Source organism: Arachis ipaensis, chromosome B01 (assembly GCF_000816755.2).
Source record: "Arachis ipaensis cultivar K30076 chromosome B01, Araip1.1, whole genome shotgun sequence".
NCBI classification, from domain to species: domain Eukaryota; kingdom Viridiplantae; phylum Streptophyta; class Magnoliopsida; order Fabales; family Fabaceae; genus Arachis; species Arachis ipaensis.
The window spans coordinates 36,826,897-36,835,747 of record NC_029785.2 but is presented as its reverse complement, the minus strand read 5'-3'; the positions used below and the strand labels follow the sequence as shown (position 1 = coordinate 36,835,747).

The window sequence follows — 8,851 nt, the reverse complement described above, 5'->3', positions numbered from 1 at the left end:
ATTATATATAAGATTTTATTTTTAGAGGTTGTAGTGCCTCGCCACCTCTGTTTTACATCCTAGGTGTAAAGCTCTGTATGGTAGGGTGTTACAGAAGATACAAGAGAGTGGCTCCTGAACTCATTTATTTTGAAAATAAAAATTTTATTTTACTTATAACGAGAAAGAAGAGTATTATTTGACATATTTTAGTTATTATTATTATTATTATTATAGAGGGGAGAGAATAGAGAAAGAAAGAAAACGGAGAGAGAGAGAGAGAGAAAGAATGAGAGAATTAGAAAAAAGGATAAGGGAAGAAGTTTATTAAGAGAAAAAATTTATTTTAATTGTAATAAAAGAGTATCATGTGTTATATTTTAGTGGTTAAATTTTTAATAATAATAATATAGTGGAAATAATAATAGACCTCCTTGATTTTGGAGGAAAATAATTCAATTCAATTGTAATGAAAAAATATCATGTAGCACATTTTGATTGTAAAATTAATAATATATAATAAATATATCAAAGGATGATGTTAATATTAGAATTTTGGATATGAAATTGTTTGTCTAGAGAATATGGTAAAAAAGAGACTTGTCATTTTCTTTGCCTACTAAAGGAGAGATTAAATTACATCATATTCCTATACTAGCAACTTCACACGTAGCTAACTTTTGTTAGGATGAGCTGAGGTTATGAAGGAGAATCAATTCAGGAATGTGAGTGTTCAAAAAATTTTTTGGAATAAAATAAAAAATAATTATTTTTCAAAAAATATTTTTTATCTTTTTTTATTGGGATCCAAAATTTTCTTGGAAGTTGAAGCAAGTTCACCCACTGCATCAACGAACTTGTCTAATTTGTTGAAGTTCGCCCGCTGCATCGACGAACTTCGTGAAAATTATGAAGTTTACCCAACGCGACAAACTTCACCTATATACACCAAGTGGTCCTCTCATTTTCTCACGCATGATTAAAAGAATTCACTTACTCCCTCATATTTTCACTCTCTTCTCTCAATATTCACTTCTCTGCCTTCAAGTCAAATTTCAAGTAAGTTATCTAAACTACTTTATTTTTAAATGTAAAAATTATTTACAATTAATTATTTTGAAATTAGTGTTAAGTGATAGAGATATATATTTTGTTAATTGTTTAAAAATTTTGTGGATTTAAAAATGATTGATATTAGTTTTGTAAAGATTTTATTTTTAATACTTTAATGGACTAAGAATTAGTAGGTTACGAGGAGACGTTGTATAGATTAGACCAGGTAGAGTACATTACTGAAAAACTTGGCCAACTAGTATTTGTTTAAATTATGAGTTTAATAAGTATAAAATATGTATATTATTTTAATCACGTACTGGACATAAATGTTAATTTTTTTTTAGCCTAACAAGGTGTTGTAGACTCATTAGAATTTACTGGCGAGATCCAACGAGAGCATCAGGATACATGTACGATGGGTTGGTTTCGAACATGTAGCCTACATGGTTGAGTGAGACCATGACTAACCTTTGGTATTCGCATTGGGGGGGAGAAAGTATCATATTTTCCAAATTCTACGTGGGAAGATGACAATTACCTTATAGGACATGGCATATAGATGGGTCTCAATGTTGATGGAGACTGATTGGGAGCAATACTCTGATGAGCGTTCTATGGAGGACCTATGACAACAGTTTCTAAGACATGTACCAAGTCTGAACCACAGATAAGGTCAGAATAAGTGGACCATCAACTAATCGTGATTCAGAGACACTGTTTGTGGTGAGTTGGCTGATGATGCTATAGAGGAGCGACTATTTTAATACATCCGAAGGTACATTATGTAGATCTTAAGGGCATTCTATTTCCAGATGCCTCTGTCTCCTGCATGCACATGAGGTGATTACCTCTGTTGGAGGACCTGAACCGATGTGACCGGTCGTCTTGAAGTTCAGTTGTTCTTGCGTGGTTGTATTGCCAAATGTGTCGTGTAACCGACTATAGGCAGCAAAATGCAATAGCCAGGCTATAGGTTGTAGTCATTTATTGCCTGAGATTAGATAGAAAGAAGGGCTAGGCCTCTCTCATCTCTCCTTCGATCACAGCAAATGCAATGGACAATATATTTGAATTACCATATTAGATAATAGTCATCAGTAGAGTACCTCCATATATTCCATATAAATAAGTGTTATCAATCGAGATAAGTGTTTGCAATACTTGAAAGCTTCTACACAAGGAGGGAACGTCCAAAACACCCAATGAAACATGGCACTATCGTTGTCAACACCTATGTTACAAGTTGCACTCAAGTATCTAAATCAGGAACTTTGCATGTTAAAATACAACGAATCATAAGTAACTAACTAAATGCAATATAATCAGTCCTACCAGATAGGTACATCTGTATTACGAATAACGATGTAGGAAGCTCGTTATACGATGCTTCTCAATCTCCATATATCATTGCAATGACTCTTTGCATTGCAAGCCAAATTTTTTTATAAGATGTCTTGTAACCAAAGTGATTCTCAATGGCTCATTAAAGAACTCTTATGCTGATTGTAGGATCCACCTTACCATAGTGAATGTAATCAGCTACCACCTTCAAATCCAATCTTCCATGATCCTGACCTAATGTTGTTTGCATGCAAGAATGTGAACCACTATATCTCCTAACTTTCTATTTTTCTTGCTTTTGACGATATAAAATGTGTATGTTTCTTTGACATCCTACACAAACTAGGTGCATTGTACAACATACTTCAACTGGTCACTCTCTAATATCTTATACTCCACAACCATCCTGATGCTATATAACTTTATCGCTATCACGAGTTCTTCTTTGTTTTCGAATTGCTGCCCAATCTCAAACTTATGCATTGGATCATCCTCGGACCCTCTCTGACTAAAGGACCAATCTTTGTTCATTGCATCAAGATTTAACGTGAAATAGTGAGCAGGATGATCATACGGTTTGAAAATAGTAGGCTATGTTAGCACAACTTGTGACATTGTGAAGTCGTTTAGCTCTTCACCTTCCTTCTCATATATATCCACTGGTTCGGCATTTGCATCTTCATTATTGGACACATGGTGAGCTTGATAAGGATTCATCATTGGGTCTCCAACTGCAAAATCATCATATCTTTCATAATTTGCTTCCAACACACCATTATTATAATCCTTAGGATTCGACTCCCCTTGACCCCTCAGGTGGCATGTTCAAATCAACTATCAATCTTCTATTGTTTGTTCTGAATGTCGCAGATGATGGGTTTTCATCACCCACTTTCAAAGAAGTCCCTGCACACATATCAACCAGAAACACAAATAACTCTAACAGATAGACATTTGAAAAATGATTGTGCCAACTCCTGATTAGTCGTATGTCTTCATCATCATATATTCGATACCTATGTCAAATAAAAAATTATTAGAACTGATGATTACATAAAAAAGTAATATTAAAAAAATGTTTGCTTAAAAAATAAGCAAACAATAAAAAATAAAATACCTTTTTGTAAATTAAAGTGCTGCCTACCTCCATTGAATATTTGTAATAGATTTTTCTCATCATCTTTGTGTGTTGTTGACTAACTGCGTGTACTTAAAATTTTTTTAACGTCAACACCTCTCTCACTTCAATTGGCAAGTATACAAAAGTCGGTTGCACAGAGCTAAGTACAACAGATCTATCTTGATCAAATACGATTTCACTATCATAATGAATTGATAAAAATGGTATTCCATATATTATAGAGATGATAGTGATGAGAAGTATAAAAGAGAAATAGTAAATTTAAATGTGAATGAAGAGAATCCAGTGTGTGAAATTTATATTAGAGCTTAGAATAAGGTCGCAGCTGACAAAGGGATGTAGTGGGTGAACTCTATAAATTTCACGAAGTTCGCCAATACAGTAGGCAAACTTCATTAGATTACGCAAGTTTGCTGATATAGTGAGTGAACTTGCTTCAACTTCTAAATAAAAAAATTGGAATCCAATAAATAAAGATAAAAATATTTTTTTGAGAAATAATATTTTTTCATTTTATTCTAGAGTTAGATGTCAATTGTCAAAACAATGATCTAGAGTCAATGCTCTTTTGTACTATAAATTCAAAATCATAGATTCAGGTCAAAGCTCAAAATACCATATTTTAAATAGTGACCAAGTCTACATCTATAACATAAACTAAAAACGTGTAATGCAAGTTTTATTCTTTTATACTTATGTTGTTGTTGATGTCCACTACAAGAAAAGGGGTAATTATCGACGCTATAAATCGACGGCAAAATCTTCGTCGATAATTTTCGACGGTTAGTCGTCGATAAAATAAGAAAATAAAAATTAAAAATAAAATATTAAAATCGACGATGGAGTCGTCTATTATTTTAGAAACTTAGAACCTTCATCTGCCAGTATTGCATTGCCGACAGAGATTGGGCGGGAATATTTTTTTTTCTTTTAAAATCGACAGGATTGCCGTCGATTTTAATATTTATTATATCGACGGCCTTTTACCATCGATAAATTTAAACAATGAAGATCTTTTTTAAAATGAGATGGATGATTTAGATTTATTATATAAAATAGACAGCTAAAGTGTTGATTTGTTTTTCCAAATAAAATTGACTTAGATACCGTCGATTTTTATCAACAAACAGTTTTTTCCCGCGTTTAGTTCCCGCGTCCCTCATTTCTCCCCAGTTCACCTCAGTTTATCTCAGAAGTTAACTCCAATTGGCACCTTCTCCATTTCACCAACCCTACTTCTCTGATTCCGCTGCGCCTCTTCGCTCTGCTGCCACCATGTTGTTGCTCTACTGCTCCCGCACCCATCACACACGCGCCACCGCCCCTCCGCCCCCTGTTTCAAATCGAAAACACATCGTAACACCTCCTTCTTTGTATGAATCTCCAGCAATTTGTTACATGAACTATTGCGAGTGCTACTTTAATTTGCAACAAATGATTTCACAGTTCCTTTTCTCTTTACTTTTCTATGTTGTTTCCTTGTTTTGTGAATCTATTACTATTGCCCTCTGTTTCCTCTTCTTGTTCCATATCTCATATTTTCTGATTCTTCCCTGTAGCTGCTTTGGTTTTACCCGCTATATGAAGAACTTCATTCTGTTATCTCAATCTCTTTGTTCAATTCAGCAATTAATTCGAATTGTATTGGAATTTTGAACTATGGTTTCACTTAATCTGTAACCCTAACTTGCTCTTTTTCAGAGCTTGAAATGAAGAGGATTTTGCTCTACATTTTCAAAGAAAAGCAGAAGAAAAGCATGGAAGCTGGTACAATTCCAAGTTTCTACAAGAAGGCATGTGAAATTGTTACTTTTTCATACTTCGTTCTAGTATAAAATTTGTGTCTATATCATAGTAGACTTCTCCCTCTTCACAATAAAATTTGAATTAGTTCCCAGTGCATCATATCCCTACCAAATCGAACCCAATTTGCTCCATAATTGTGCCAGACAAGTACAATTTTGTCAGAGTATCTGTCTTTGCTGCATATAGGATTAATTTTACACAAGTCCTCTAATGTGTAATAGGATGGTTAAGTTTATCAGTGAAAGCAATTTTTTTCCTCTGCCAAATTTTTGTTTTCTTTTGCTAATCATACCTTCTACTTCAATCTGTTTTCTGTCTGTCACAGTAACTTGCATCCAGTTTAATCCTGTTGATGATAATTACTTCATTAGCGGATCCTTGGATGCTAAGGTTCGCATATGGAGCATTCCTGATAGGCAGGTTGTTGATTGGACTGATATGCATGAGATGGTTGCTGCTGCTTGTTATACACCTGATGGTCAGGTTGGTCTAAAGATTAATATGCATGCATTCACAACATTTGGAAATTCAACTTTTTTAGTTGCATCTCAATCAAATTTGCTAGTTCCTGCAGAGTGCACTGGTTTGTTCTTACAAGGGCAGTTGCCACTTATATAACACATCAGGTACCATCGCTGAGACTTTATTTTCTAATAATTTTTATAACACATTGGTACCACTTATATAACACATCAGGTACCACTTACAGGGCAATTGGCAAAGTACAGGTTTCTGAAGGTATCATTTTCTGGCTAACCTATTCATTGGTTATATCGCTTAAACTTGTGATACTTTTCTCAGTTGGTGACATTCTCCTTATTTACTGAACACTGAATGCTGATGATTTGGACGCAATGTGGGTTTGCTTAAGAGAAAATTGTGTAATAGATGATGCTACTGGCTTGGGTTTCCATGCTAAAAGCTGCCCAAAAGCTGAGAAGATTGTTTCTGATTTTGTGAATGAGCACATCCACAAAGCTCCTTCACTTGCAGCTGTATTAATAACAATGCATTTTCATGATTGTTTTATCAGGGTAATTATTTAGTTATTACTTAAGTAATTACTAATTAGCTTGTTGTGTTTCAAAATAACCTGAGTTTTAATTTTTAGGGGTGTGATGGATCAGTGCTTTTGAACAACACAAACAAGCAAGTTGAGAAGAATGCTTCACCAAACTTGACAGTGAGAGGGTTTGACTTTATTGAGGGAATAAAGAGCCTTGTGGAAGCTGCATGCCCTGGTGTTGTTTCTTGTGCTAATATCTTAACTTTGGCTACCAGAGACTCTATTGTTGCCACTGTGAGTACATCAACATAATAATTATTCATCAACACTAATATTATATAATTAACATGGGATTTTCTTCAGGGTGGACTCTTTTGGCAAGTTCCAACAGGTAGAAGGGATGGTTTAGTTTCTAATTTGTCAGAATCCACAAGAAACATTCCTACTCCATTTGATAACTTCACCACCCTGCAAACTAAGTTTAATAATGCTAGACTTGATCTCAATGACTTAGTCATCCTATCTGGTATTTACATTAATAAGTAGCTTATTAATAAGTAGCTTAGTTATCCTATCTTAGGTCAATTAAAGTCAATTACATGTTTGCGGAACTCAGTTGTGAACAAAAATGAATTCCTTATGCAGGCAAAATGCCATTCAGTTAGAGGAGAAGGAGAAAAGGGAGAAAGAAATGAGATCGAAGATTATTGAGGAAGCTGAGGAATATAAGGTGGCTTTCTATGAGAAAAGGAAGCTTAATGTTGAGACTAACAAGGTTCAAAACAGAGAAAGGGAGAAGGTAAAACATCATCATCATCATTGTTCACTTCCTTCCTGTCTTTTAATTCTATAATAAATTTCGCTTATGGAACAGCTATACTTAGCTAATCAAGAGAAGTTCCACAAAGAGGCCGACAAAAATTACTGCACCTGATGCCGCCTCACATGATGCCGCCTCCACCTGCACCTGCCAAAGGCCCCAAAGATGGCAAGGATGCAAAAGAAACAGCATTTAAAAATGGGAAGCCTGCACCAGAAGGTGCACCTGCATCGCAACCGAAGGATGCTGCCACCAATAATGGCACTACAGAGGTACCCCAAAAAGAAGCTCCTTCCACTAAGGAGCAATCTGCTACATAATTCTGCACATCACTTTGGCTTTCTCAGAACCTCATTTCTGCTGTCGCCCTTCTCAGTGAAGTCTTTGCGGATATCTTTTGTTCTTCTCTTTAGTTTCTATGGCTCATTGGTTCACTATTTTTATATTTTTCATTTTTACAACATTATGATTTTGTATCTATCAAAATCCATTATTTTTTACTTGCTTTGACCTTTGACCATAGAAATTCAGTGTTCATCAGTTTTGATACAACGAGAATTTGTCAATTAAGTAGCTTAAACCTTGAATCGATCTGATATCTAATGATTGCTACCTAATCATTATGGCCATTTAGGTTTCACTTACACAGGCAAGAATAGATGAGTAAACTCGATGAGGACTCTGATGGTTTCTTTCAGCCACATGTATGGATTCTTATTGTTATTGGGTTTTCTATTTAGTGTTCTCTTCATGTGTTTAATTGAGTTGTCTCATTTTTCCATTAAAAAATGCAGCTATATTGATATGCTTGAAAAGGAAGAAGCTTAAATCTACTGCTAATAAGGATCTCAACAAATCGTCTGCTGATGAGGTATTGCTAATATTTTTAAAAAAATTTTCAATGTGATGCTTACAGTTTAAACATTTTTAAGTAAGCTCTTATATTGGACTAAAGTCCTTATACTATGCTAATATTTTTCAACCAAATCCTTCTCGTGTAAAAATTTCGTAATCAAGATCTTATGCTGTACAAAAATTTTCAGGAAAATGGTAATTTATCATCCATGACCATTACATGAGGTTGATTACAAAATTTTAAACTCAAGGATCTTGTTAAGATATGCTTCTATGATATAGGCACTTGATTAGATATACGTAACGCGTATAGAATATACTAATCTGATTACAAGTTTTAACTATAAAGACATAATTAAAAAATGAGTGACAGTGAAACTATAAAGACTTTCACTAATATAGCCTTAGCCTTTTTTTATATTCTTGTATAACAAAATACAATATTCTAGTATAATATCCAACCTAAGATATTTTGTCTTTTCGGGGGATCATCTTGTCTCCACTTTATAATATCCTCAAACAAGGCTGACAAGAAGACATGCCAAAGGAAAGGTAAATGCATGTAATTGAAATCTAGTGGAGTAATTGAAATTTCAGTTTCTTTTTTTTTTTCCATTAGAAAGTCTTGAGGTGTCCCATTTCCTTTAACTTTTATACCCTGATATTCTTTTTTGCCATAACCTGGTCTTGGAAGATCCTTAAAAAGCGACACTCGTTAAGGATATGTGCCAGCTCCAACAATTAATATAAACTGCCTTTATATTACTAACATTGCCAAATACCAGCAACAAAAATTTCTTCCTGGCTCCATACCATTAGTTAATGATATTAGTCATCATAGTTTGAA

The 8,851-nt window shown here is 34.2% G+C and overlaps 1 long non-coding RNA gene and 1 pseudogene across 2 annotated transcripts; both read left to right on the top strand.

Moving 5' to 3' along the window:
* LOC107628906 lies at window positions 5,649–6,254 on the top strand. Of its 2 annotated transcripts, XR_002360286.1 has the most exons (4): window positions 5,649–5,806; window positions 5,898–5,949; window positions 6,033–6,061; window positions 6,125–6,254. It is a non-coding gene; the product is annotated as an uncharacterized LOC107628906 (long non-coding RNA). The 2 variants fall into 2 exon arrangements; XR_002360284.1 differs by having other exon boundaries at window positions 5,889–5,949; window positions 6,033–6,176.
* Window positions 6,716–7,580, top strand: LOC110262485 (annotated as a pseudogene).